Genomic DNA, 12,936 nt, shown 5'->3' on the forward strand with positions numbered 1-12,936 from the left:
TGAAATAAATAAAAAAAAGTTTTTTTTTTTTTTTTAATTACTTGAAATTGCTTAAACTGCTTGAGTTTACTGAATTTTGCATGAATAGTTGTGTGCTCAACAAAATTAAGCCAGAAGCAACATTTGAAGTTAAAAATGTCTTAATAAATTTGTTTCTTAGAAAAACACTTCACAAGATGTTAACTGATGGACTGTAGTGATATGGATTACTTGTGGATTGTGATGTTTTTTTTTTTTTAATCAGCTGTTTGGACTCTCATTCTGACAGCACCCATTCACTGCAGAGGATTTGTTGGCGTACAAGTGATGTAAAGCTCAATTTGTCCAAACCTGTTCTGATCAAACAATGCATCAACAAATCTACAGTTAAGTTAATAAACTATATTACATGCCAGAAGCAGCATATAGCTGTTGTCATTTGATAGAAGCAATAATGCACTCGAGAACGCATGCTTAAGAGGTGTTGTTATGCATAACGTGCAGCAGAGGCTTATTGGATTATTAAATCAAGCAGCACAGAAATAAATGAGAAAATAATATGCATCTAACCAGCAACATGACATGCAGAGTCCTTTATTAAAAGCAGAAGGTATTTCCCTGCTGGTGTGGAACCAGATTTCACCTTGATCAAAGATCATAAACATCGATTGAAATGCGAGTCTGATCCGAGCGTGAAACTTTCTGATTGTTACTGCATAGACAGCACCTATTAATTCAATTAAGTGGTTAATTATTTGAATAAGCGTGACAGATGAACAACATGTAGCTGCAGTCAGATTATACACAACTAACTTCTGCATGACTCTGTCGAGAAAAGCAGTGATGCTTATTTGCAGGTGTCGGGTTTATTTCTTTACAGCATCTAGGATTTATCATGTCGGCGCTGAAGGTTACACCATGTACAATTGCTAGCAGGAAGACTACACTCATTTGTTTTGCTCGCCTTTCTGCCTATCTGAAAAGAGCAAAAAGTACATTTAAGGCGCTTGCAATAGACAGAGCCCTGTGTCAGTCTCAGTCTTTAAAAATCAACTTTCCCAAAAGGTTTAACAAACTTTTACTTCCTGATTCCACTAGGAATTTAGAAAACTTTTCAGCACTTTGTTAAGCTCAGGATGGCTTCACAAGTCAACATGAAGTTACATCATGAAAGTGAAATAGTTGAGAACGACACAATTCCTGTTAAACAAGATATTTAATCGGAAAAAGTAGGCCGAAGCTTGGCCATCAGGGATTGACTGGATCATGGAGAAAAAAAAAAAAAAAAAAAAACAACACTGTAGACTATCCAGTATTATTTGATTATTTAATTTGTGTAGTATTTCTTATCCCAATACTACTATTAGACCCACCTGAAAAACTGTTGAAATTGTCAATTGTCTGTTTATTCTATTGTATTTATTTGTGCTTTTATTTGCAATTTGTTTATTATTAGTTTCAAATAAAGCCTCCCTGTGCTATGTAAGCTTTTGTAGCAAAATTACCCAAAATGTAAGACTCTATGATTTCCGCAAAGCAGAAAAAGCAGGCGAAACTGCAGAATCCAGAAAAAAAAAAAAAGAAAAAAAAAAGGAATTTACTATATAACGTGGAATGTCACGGAATTTGGCAAAATTTGGATTAATAAATTAAAAGTAGGTCAGTACACTCAGTACAGCAACCCATCATCTTTTTATATAAAACAAATTAATTAGAGATGCTTTTGAAATATTTAATGAAAATGGAATCTAGAAAATTATGGAAAACAAAATTTGGTTAAAAAAAAAAATTCAACTGAATTGTTAGCAGGAAGACAACACTCATTAGTTTTACTCATTTATAAAACTGAATGAGAAAAAATAAAAAATATTAAAATATAAAACAAAAGAATAAAATTGAATGAACTTGTATGAAATTGAATGAAATTAGAATGAACAAGTTGTGACATTAAACAGTCCATTATCTTGGAAAATCTTTTTGGCTATTCTTCACTTCATATCCAGTGTGAGTTGGTCTGCCAACGCTGGTGTTCCATCATTAGCATCATCATTATTATTGTTGCTAATAAACAAACCAATTAAGAGGGAAGCCTGAACACAACGGTACGGACAAATCTGATAACATGCCCCGGTTATTATGCCGTAAAGTACGCTGACATCATGGCTTCTTATTGATTTAACAGCCAATTAGATACTCATCTGCTGTTTATAGATCCAGCTGTGGTGAAGAATAAATCAGCACAATTGCTTATTTTGGACTGCCCCAACATGCTCTGCTCGCAAGCACGCGTGGCTGCGCGTGTCCCGCACATATTAACCACCTATTAAGACTCACCTCTCAAGGGTTCGTTAGTAACGGCACAATGAAGAGGGATTATCCGTGCTAAATGTGTGGCCACAGCTCAATAGTCCTCGTCCTCCAGCACCGGACCATTTGCGTAATTGGTTTAAAATTGCAAACCACATACAAGTGTATGAATAGGGTGTAGGACATAATTGAAGAAAACCAAATGAAAGCAGTCATGCACCTGCTGCACGCCGCTGTTTATTGTCGCTCTGAGCCGGGTCATTCTTGCTGCCGGTCTGAGCTAAGTTGAATTTATGAGTGTTCTTAAGTAGGTCAAGCTCGTCTTCTTTTGAAATTCTGTGTAGAGAGGAGAGTTTCTCCTTGGGGACGCTTACTGTTTACACTATTGTTTGTTTTTTCTGCTGCTCTGCGGCACTTCGGTCATCCTGGAATAAGCAACTCTATTCAGAGAAACAATGGAAAAATTGCACGCTGCCTGGATTTAATGGTGCAATCAAACAAAAAGCCCTCGTGATAATTAGACCGCGTTTTCTTGAGGACACCTCAAGTCTATATAATAATGAGAGGTGCTCGCTCAGGGAAGCTTCACTACTACTGTTGCTCATACCTGGGGCTTTACAAAAAGAACTTACAGTTTTGCCTTTTGGACAATAAAATGTGTAGGGGGAAAAAGTCAGATTTATTTTGAAGGAGAGACCTGTGTCATATCTACAGAGTTGGTAGTGGGTTATTTTAATGTAAAACAATAAGAAGCCACTTATATACTGGAACAACCACCTAGCAACCACTTAACCACCCTAGTAGCAGCCACCCAGAACACTGTAGCAACCACTCAGAATGCCTGTAAAAATAAAGGAACACCCTAGCAACTTCTTAGCAACTACACAGAACACCTCAGAAACCACCCAGAATATCACATTAACACCCTAACTAACAGAACACCCTAGCAACAGTTTTCCAGGCATTCTGAGTGGTTGCTAGTGGTTACTGGGGTGTTTTGTTAGTTAGGGTGTTAATGTGATATTCTGGGTGGTTTCTGAGGTGTTCTGTGTAGTTGCTAAGTGGTTGCTAGGGTGTTCTAACCAACAGAACACCCTAGCAACCACCCAGAAAACTGTAGCAACCACTCAGAATGTCTGGAAAACTAAAGGAACACCCTAGCAACCACTTAGCAACTACACTGAACACCTCAGAAACCACCCAGAACATCACATTAACACCCTAACTAACAGAACACCCTAGTAACCACCCAGAATACTGTAGCAACCACCTAACAACCACCCAGAACATCATGGCAAACATTTACAACACCTTAGGAACTACATAAACACAGAAAGCCCAGGAAACTAACAGAACACCCTAGCAACCACTTAGCAACTAACAGTTTTCCAGGCATTCTGAGTGGTTGCTAGGTGGTTCCTGGGGTGTTCTGTTAGTAATGTGATATTCTGGGTGGTTTCTGAGGTGTTCTGTGTAGTTGCTAAGTGGTTGCTAGGGTGTTCTAACTAACAGAACCACCCAGAATACTGTAGCAACCACTCAGAATGTCTGGAAAACTAAAGGAACAGCCTAGCAACTATACAGAACACCCCAGAAACCACCCAGAACATCATAGCAAACATTTACAACACCTTAGGAACTACATAAACACAGAACACCCAGGAAACAGAACACCCTAGCGACGATTAGGAAACTACTCAGAACACCTTAGAAACCATGCCTTAGCAACTGCTTTAAACACCCTAGCAACCACCCAGAACATCATAGTGACCACTTACAACAATCTAGCAACTACTTAGCAACTACACAGAACACCTCAGAAACCACCCAGAATATACATTAACACCCTAACTAACAGAACACCCTAGCAACCACTTAGCAACTAACAGTTTTCCAGGCATTCTGAGTGGTTGCTAGGTGGTTACTAGGGTGTTCTGTTAGTTAGGGTGTTAATGTGATATTCTGGGTGGTTTCTGAGGTGTTCTGTGTAGTTGCTAGGGTGTTCTAACTAACAGAACACCCTACCAACCACCCAGAATACTGTAGCAACCACTCAATGTCTGGAAAACTAAAGGAACACCCTAGCAACCACTTAGCAACCACACAGAACACTTCAGAAACCACCCAGAACATCACATTAACACCCTAACTTACAGAACATCCTAGTAACCACCCAGAATACTGTAGCAACCACCTAACAACCACCCAGAACATCATAGTAAACATTTACAACACCTTAGGAACTACATAAAAACAGAAAGCCCAGGAAACAGAACACCCTAGCGACGATTAAGAAACTACTCAGAACACCTTAGAAACCATGCCTTAGCAACTGCTTTAAACACCCTAGCAACCACCCAGAACATCATAGTGACCACTTACAACAATCTAGCAACCACCTTACAACCAATTCGAATGCCCAGGAAACCAACAGAACACCCTAGCAACACCCTAGAAACCATCCAAAACATCATAGAGACCACTTACAACACTAGCAACCACTTAACAACTGCTTAAAATGCTCAGGAAACCAACAGAACACCCTAGCAACTACCCAAAACACCACAACTGTTTTAAAGACCCTAGAAACCACCCAGAACTTCTTGAACATTTATAACACCCTTGCAACTACATAACCACAGAATGCACAGAAAACTAACAAAACACAACTACTCAGAACACCTTAGAAACCACCCAAAAAGCACCACAGCAACCATTCAAAATGCCTAGGAAACCAACAGAACAACTTAGCAACATGCCAGAACCCACTTTAAACTAGGGGTCAACCGATATGTGTTTTTCAGGGGCGATGCCAATACAGATTATTACAGATCAAGTAGACCGATAACCAATATTATGAACCGATGTGTGCCTAGTGTAAAAATGAAAATCAATGTCAAAATTAAGAATAACAAGGGCTCTGATGAAAACTGCATTCCCTGGTGTTAACTCCCACACTGCACTTCTTTCTCTTGTCCACCTCTGTGCATTTATCTATAAGGGTAATATAAAGAGAGAGTTACAAGTGGGGCCACTGCATCCCTGCTGACTGTATACTTCATGATTAAGCCTATGAACACTGTACTACAGCTAAACAGCTTAGGGAAATGCAAGTATTTGACTTCAATAATTTACATGTTACAAACGTATGTGTAATACCGTTACCTCTCGTAATTCCTCAATTCTTTTCTGATGACTAAAACATAACCTAAAATAGTAGAGTTGACTATTCAATTCATCTAATGCACAATGGATTAATTAAAAAAAAAACCAAACAAAAAAAAGTGCATAAGTGTAATTAATTTAATTGTTTTTGTCAACTTCATTGATGAAGTTGTTAAGACCACTATTTTCATGAAACTATGACAATAATAGCCTATTATAGGCACACTTGGTTCAATAGTCTATTGAAATTTATAAATTGTGTCATAATTTTGTGCCTGTGAGGCAATAGAAATTTCAGTTAGTTTTCATTTAGAGTACAGTGCAAATGAAGGCATAAAACAATTTCATTTATCTTTTAATCAAATGAGAGTTAAACTATTTTTGGCAAACAAAGAGGATATATAAAATCGCACACCCCTAGTGGCGCGCCTTTGCTGCATAAATATTATATCGAACATTTATCGAATTCTTATTATCATTTGTCGAGGAAGGCGCAAGTTTTGCTGTGCCAATCACTTAAACACCCTAGCAACCACTTAGCAACAACTCAGAAAACCACATGCACAATATATCGGCCACCAAATCAGTATTGCCTAATATATGTTCACTTTTTTGTTATTGTTATCAGACTGATAAGAAAATTTAGCCAGTGTGTTAAAGCTGTAAGAGTCTCTACAAAAATTATCAGTTGTCAGATTTCAAATACAGCAAATTATCAGTTATCATTATCAGCATTTAAAAAAAAAAAAAAAAAAAAAAAAAAAAAAAAAAAAAAAAAAAACAACAACAACAACAACAACAACAACAACAACAACAACAACAACAACAACACGTCTGGTTTATTATCCTAGTGGAGACCCTCCATAGGTGCAATGGTTTTTATACTCTCCACACTGTATTTTCTATCCCCTTACCCTAACCCTACCCCTAAACCTAACGCTTACAGAAAACCTTCTGCATTTTTACTTTCTCAAAAAAACTCATTCTGTGTGATTTATAAGCTTTTGTACCCATGGGGACCTCAAGCCAGTCCCCACAAAGTCAAAAATTTCAGGTTTTACTATCCTTGTGGGGACATTTGGTCCCCACAATGTAGCAAAAACAAGTACACACACACACACACACACACACACACACACACCTCATTGCATCTCTACTGGAAACCAAAAGAATACCCCTTCCTCTGCAGAATCAGCACCGGCTGTTAGTTTTGCAGTGACAAGTACCACTCGTACTTTCTTCAAAAAAACACAAGTCTAGTTGCCCTCTAAAATGAAAATACTGTTTTTTTTTATTTTTATCCAGATGTAACAGGACAGCAGGCAGTACAGTGTGTGAGGAAGCTGTGCTAGAGCTTGTTAAAATGGGTCGGCGGTGGGAGAGTCTCATTGATATTGCACATGGCAGGGATGGGTGAAGGGTACACAGTCAGATCCACTATGTCTCTGACAGGCCATTGGACTCAGTGGTTTCTGCAGTGTGTGGGCGCTCTTGTGCCATTACTGCAGCTCATACACTAGCCGCGCGTCATCCAGACAGCCGTCAGGGCCTGAGCCTAATGCACTGCAGCAGCAGCAGCCAGACAATCTCTGCCAGCACCAGAGGGGATGTACTGTACGAACATGTCCACACTGCCGCGATTCGACGGCGCACGAATACAGCACGGGAAGAATAATGCTGCCTGCCATGCATAAAGATCTCTCCATATCTCACAGAAGCGCTATGTGAAAGTCTCGTCATTGTTATTTCTGCTGCCCTCAGGTACTGCTGGAGTTTCAATCGCAAACAGTCGACAAACAAAGTCAAGTGAGTGAGTGAACCACACAAAATCTGGCAGAAACATGTCCAACTCTACATCAATACATCAAGCAGAGTAAGAAAGTAATCTTTGCATAAAGAAAAAAAACTATGCATTTTAAAAGCATTATTTATACATCATAGGTTGTAAAGCCTTCATTTAAGAAAATGATTTGAAATGAGAAAAAAAAAAAAAAAAAAAAAAAAAAAGTCATTATTAGAAAAAAATAAAAACAAACATTCAGACATGTTAGAGTAATGTATGCAGAGATACTGTATGTGTGCAAACAATAGAAAAAAAAAAAAAATCATCTAAATAAACCTAAATAGATAAACAGATAAATTGTCTGAAATAAACCATCCAGGGAAGGGAAAATAAAATAAAAATGTTAAATTTAATTAATTAATAAATGAGATTAAATGTAATATTATATATAAGAAAAATAAAAAAATAAAAAATACCCAGACACATTACAGTAATGAGAATTGCAGGGGTGTTTTTAATTGTTCTAATAAAGTTTAATATGTAAATAAGTTAAAACAAATACATAAAAAGCCTAAACAAATAAGTAAAATGGTATAAACAAATAGTCTAAAAAAAATAAAATCCAAAACAAATCAAATAATAAAAATCAATCATTCGAATGCAGGCATTTAATTGTTCTAATAAAAAATAAATATAGACAAAAGGTTAAATTAAATAAATAAAAGGTTAAATAAATGAATAAATAGTCCAAATCAATAATTCAATATAAAGGATTTGTTTACTTGTTATAAAAAAAATAAACAGTAAAAATAAGTTTAAATAAATAAATTAATCTACAAACATAGGCTTAATTATCTGTATTTTTTCCTGGACATGTTTACACGAGAATTACTGTAATATTATATGTGATAAAAATAAAACAAAACAAGAAATTATACATTACATTACATTACATTACATTACATTATATATTTATGTTTAGATGCAAAACCAGCTAAAAGCCATCTTGGTCAAAAATGAGATAATGAGAGATAATGATGCTCCTGACACATTGTATGCATCCATCAAATACTTTTACTACTTTTAAACCTATACAAAGTAGCTAGAAAGAAATGATAATTTTAAAGAAATATCAGATGGACTCAGAGGCTTTTGCATCTGAACTCTTCATATATTATATTATATTATATTATATTATTATTATATTATAAAACAGACACATTATAGTAATGCGAATTGCAGATGTGTGTTTAATTGTTCTAATAAAAAAAAGTAGTCAAATTAAGTAAATAAGTTTAAACAAATGCATAAAAAGTATAAACAAATAAAAGTAACTACTCTTAAAAAAAAAAAAAAAAAATAAATAAATAAATAAATATATATATATATTTACACACAGAAATTATATATAGTATATATTATACAGAAATGTGTTGAATTGTTGTACTGATTAAAAAAAAAAATATATATATATATATAATAATAATAATAATAATAATAATAATAATAATAATAATAATAATAGCCAAAATAAGTAAACAAGTTTAAACAAAAACATGGAAAGTCTAAATAGGCAAAAAAAAAAAAAAAGGTACAAATTAAAATAAATAAATAAATAAATAAATAAATAAATAAATAAATAAATAAATAAATAAATAAATAAATAAATAAATAAAAATAATAATAATAATAATAATAATAATGATGATGATGATTAAAAAAAGTTAAACTATTAAACAATTAATAACTCACTCAATTGATTGGATGTTTAATTGTTCTATTAAAAATGTAGTCAAAATAAGTAAAGTAGTTGTTAAAAAAAAAAAAAAAAAAAAAAAAAAAAAAAAAAACAACCTACAGTATTTTATTACAAAAATTTAAAATAAATAAATCTATCAATTAATGGTCCTAAACATGAGCTTCAATTTCTTTTTTCTTTCTTTTTTGTTTTAGTGCTAAAATGCGACTTGTAAGCTTTTTGTGAGATTTACTCAACCAAGATAATCCTGGCAAGTGCCATTTTGAGTACGTTTATGCGAAAGAACACCATAATCATTGTCTATTAAGAGATCCAGGAAGAGCATTTGTTTGATAAGTGGGCTGCTGAGTGCGTTTGAAAGGCAGATGCTGCGTCGCCTTCTTTTGATCTGGGAAAATTTCAAGCCGCTACTGGTAAGATCTTCTTCTATTACTGTTAATCAGATCAGATTGATTGAATCAGGAGCTATCAGGATGCGATCAAACATGTGGGACTCCTCATCACGGCTAATGTACTGCTCTGAGGTCAGCAGAAATGTGTGTGCGTGCGGATGAAAGGACGCTGACGTCTATCTGACAGACACATGCTACATGACATGCCTGAGTACGGATAAACGCAAACCTATGAATAACCCGCTTTTGTCAAAAGGGCATGTTGTCAAGCGCTGCCTGGAAAAAAAAACAAAAACAAAAACAGGTTGTGTCCTTTACAAGACTCAGCCAATCACAGCACACCAGTGACAAAGCTACAGGAGGAGACGGCTGAGTGAGTGGAAATAGTGGTACACGGGTGATTCAGTACACCAGACATTAAACATACAGAATGAACAATAAGGCTTACAGATGGAAAGCCATTAAGGCTTCTAATGACTTGTGAGCATTCTTTGCCAACCTATTCTATTGGCTTTCATTGCGGTTTCAAAGCTCGGGAGACTTACAGGAGTTTCAATTAAGTTTTGTTTAAATACCAACTCTGCCTCAGGTGTTTCTCATGAAATCCCTTTTAAGGAATAGAAGGCCAGTGTTATCATAGTGCCATTATTTGAGTTCTTGTTAATATTTCGAATCATTTTTATTTTATTTTTTCCCTGTTTTCATTAAAGTTTTGGTCATTTGTTGTGTTTCAACAAGTTTGTAGTGTGTTTTTAGTTTTAGTTTGACAGTTTTTTTTAATGTCTATATAGTTATTACGTTTTAGTTGTTTTTGTTTATTTAGTTTTACTTTTAGGAAGATGTCTGTATAGTTTTTAAGTGTCTATATTTTTAATGTCTATATACAGTAGTTTTTATGACGTTTTATTTATTAGTTTTAGTTTATTTAGTTTGTTTTACTTTTAAATGTGTCCATAGCTTTTATTACATTTTATTTGTTATATATGTGTTATATATAGTTTTTACTTACGTTTAACTTTGTTTTATTTTATTTTGTTTTACGTTTTTAAATGACATAGTTTTTACCGTTTCATTTCTTAGTTTTAGTTCTAGATTTTTAATGTCTATATAGTTATGTTTTATTTTCAGTTTATTTAGTTTTAGTTTTTTTATTGTCTATAGTTATTACATTTGATTTTTTTATTTTTAGTTTATTTAGTTTTAATTTTTTAATGTCTACATAGTTTTTTACGGTTTCATTTCTTAGTTTTAAGTTTTTAGTTTTAGTTTTTTTAAATACATCTATATAGTTTATGTTTTAGTATTTTAAAAACGTCTATAGTCATTACGTTTTATTTTTTATTTTTTATTTATTTCGTTTCACTTTTTTAAACATCTATATAGTTATTACACTATTTAGTTTTAGTTTAATGTATATATAGATTTTGTTTTAGGTTTTAGTTGACTTAGATTTACTTTAAAACATCTATAGTTTTTATTACATTTTATTTTTATTTTTAGTTTATTTAGTTTTACTTTTTTAATGTGTCTATATAGGTTTTACATGTCTTTGATTTAGTTTATTTAGTTTGTTTTTTAATGTATATATAGATTTTGTTTTAGTTGGCTTTATTTTTAAATTTAATATATCTATAGTTTAATTACATTTTTTAATTACATTTTATTTTTAGTTTATGCAGTTTTCGTTTTTTATGGTCTATATATTGTTTAATTATGTTTTCGTTTTTAGTTTTAGATTATTTAGTTTGTTTTACTTTAAAATATGTCTAGTTGTGTTTTATTTTTTAGTTTTACTTCAGTTTTTTAATATATGCAATTAGTTTTTTGTTTTGTTTTTATTTAGTTTCAGTAATAGGTTTTTCTTGTTTTGTTTTGTATTTGTTTGTTTTTCCAATTATTGTTAATATAGTTTTGAAGATATATTTTTATTTACAAAAATAATTTGATGTAGAAACAGTTTCTTAAATTTCCACGTAAATTTCACAAATAAAATCATCAGCAAGTAAAAAAAAAAGGAACTAAATTTCTTGTAATTAAAAAAAAATAAATCCTGTAAAACGTAGTCCAATAAACAGAAAAATATTTTTTACAGTCTACTTCAGCTTAAACTAAACAAAAAGGAGGCCTTGCCAGATAGCTGAAATAAAATAAGCATAATGTTTTCAGTTAATGTTTAGAGTAAAAAGCTAGAGAAATAATCAGATGGAAAGATTTGGTGAGAAATGTTTGAGTTCATATTGAGATCTCAGTCATTTTGGCATCAACTGAAAATAAGGTTGAGATCTCTAAGATTAACAGGGCTTTTTCTGAGAAGAGCAAGACACTTACAATGTTTCCCTTACTGCTGTCAGGAAGAAAGAAGTGAGACAAATGATTTTTAATTTCTGCCGGAAGTCGCGCTCTACCTTGACTCCTCTCGCCCGTGCAGCATCACTCTGAAATACCATTTGGACACGTAATTACAAAAGCACTTAAAGGCGACCGGCGCGACCAAGCTCGTCATTGCTGGTGGTGCTGTGCGCCCTCATTTAAAGGCATTACAAACGATTTGCAGCTGCACTGCTTGACGTTGATGATGCCCGGCGAAGCAGAAACTGACGTGGAGAGTTGTGACGGGTTTCTTGATCTCACACCCTCTGTCACATTAAAGCTGTCCGACGTTGACACACACTTCCGTCACAAATCACATGACCGACCCAAACACTACGCTAAATTTAGCAAAGGGCGCGCATGGACCTTTTGCGCTGACATTGGGAATTATGCGAGTCAAACAAATACATCTAAAGTTATGTAATGTATTTTTATATTTTCTGTTTTCATTTTAATTTAATTGAAGTAGTTTTGTTGTTTTTTTTAATTATTATTATTATTATTGTTATTGTTGTTATTATTATTGTTATTGTTGTTGTTGTTGTTATTGTTATTATTGTTATTGTTATTACTGTTATTGTTATTATCATTATCATTAACATCATATTTTTTTGTTTGTTTATTTGGTTTTAGGGTTTGTTTATTTGTTGTTTTGTTTGTTTAATACAGTTAGATTTTTTAAATGTCTATATAGTTTTAATTAAGTTTCAGTTTTTAGTTTTGTTTATTTAGTTTTAGGGTTTTTAATGTCAGTATAGTCCATATAAATTTTATTTTTAGATTTTAATTAGTTTTACAATTTAAAAAAAAAAAAAAAAAAAAAAAAAAAAAAAGTGTTTTAGTTTTTTTTGGTTTTAGTATTAGGGTTTATTTTTTAGTTTTATTTTTACTATATAATTTAAGTTTTATTTTGTAATGTCTATCGTTTTTATTAAATTTTAGTTTATTTCATTTTAGGTTTACTTTTTTTAAATATATCTAAACCATAGCAACTTTAATGTAATGCAGTTTGATATATGATGCAAAATTTACTTTTGGCCCACGGCACCTCAGTCAAGTTTGATTTTTGGCCCTTCATAGGAAAAAGTTTGGGCACCCCTGATCTATATAGTTTTAGTTAAGTTTTCATTTAGTTTTAATATTAGGGTGACATTTTTAAGTAGAAGAACTGAAATAGAATT

General features: G+C 33.0%; 1 protein-coding gene across 4 annotated transcripts in view; it reads right to left on the reverse strand.

The window, feature by feature from the left end:
• LOC127171578 (cAMP-specific 3',5'-cyclic phosphodiesterase 4D) overlaps window positions 1-12,936 on the reverse strand; it is a 267,521-nt gene that overhangs the window by 217,370 nt on the left and 37,215 nt on the right. The gene's annotated exons all lie outside the window — the stretch shown is intronic.

The sequence above is a fragment of the Labeo rohita genome, chromosome 10 (assembly GCF_022985175.1).
Source record: "Labeo rohita strain BAU-BD-2019 chromosome 10, IGBB_LRoh.1.0, whole genome shotgun sequence".
NCBI classification, from domain to species: Eukaryota; Metazoa; Chordata; class Actinopteri; order Cypriniformes; family Cyprinidae; genus Labeo; species Labeo rohita.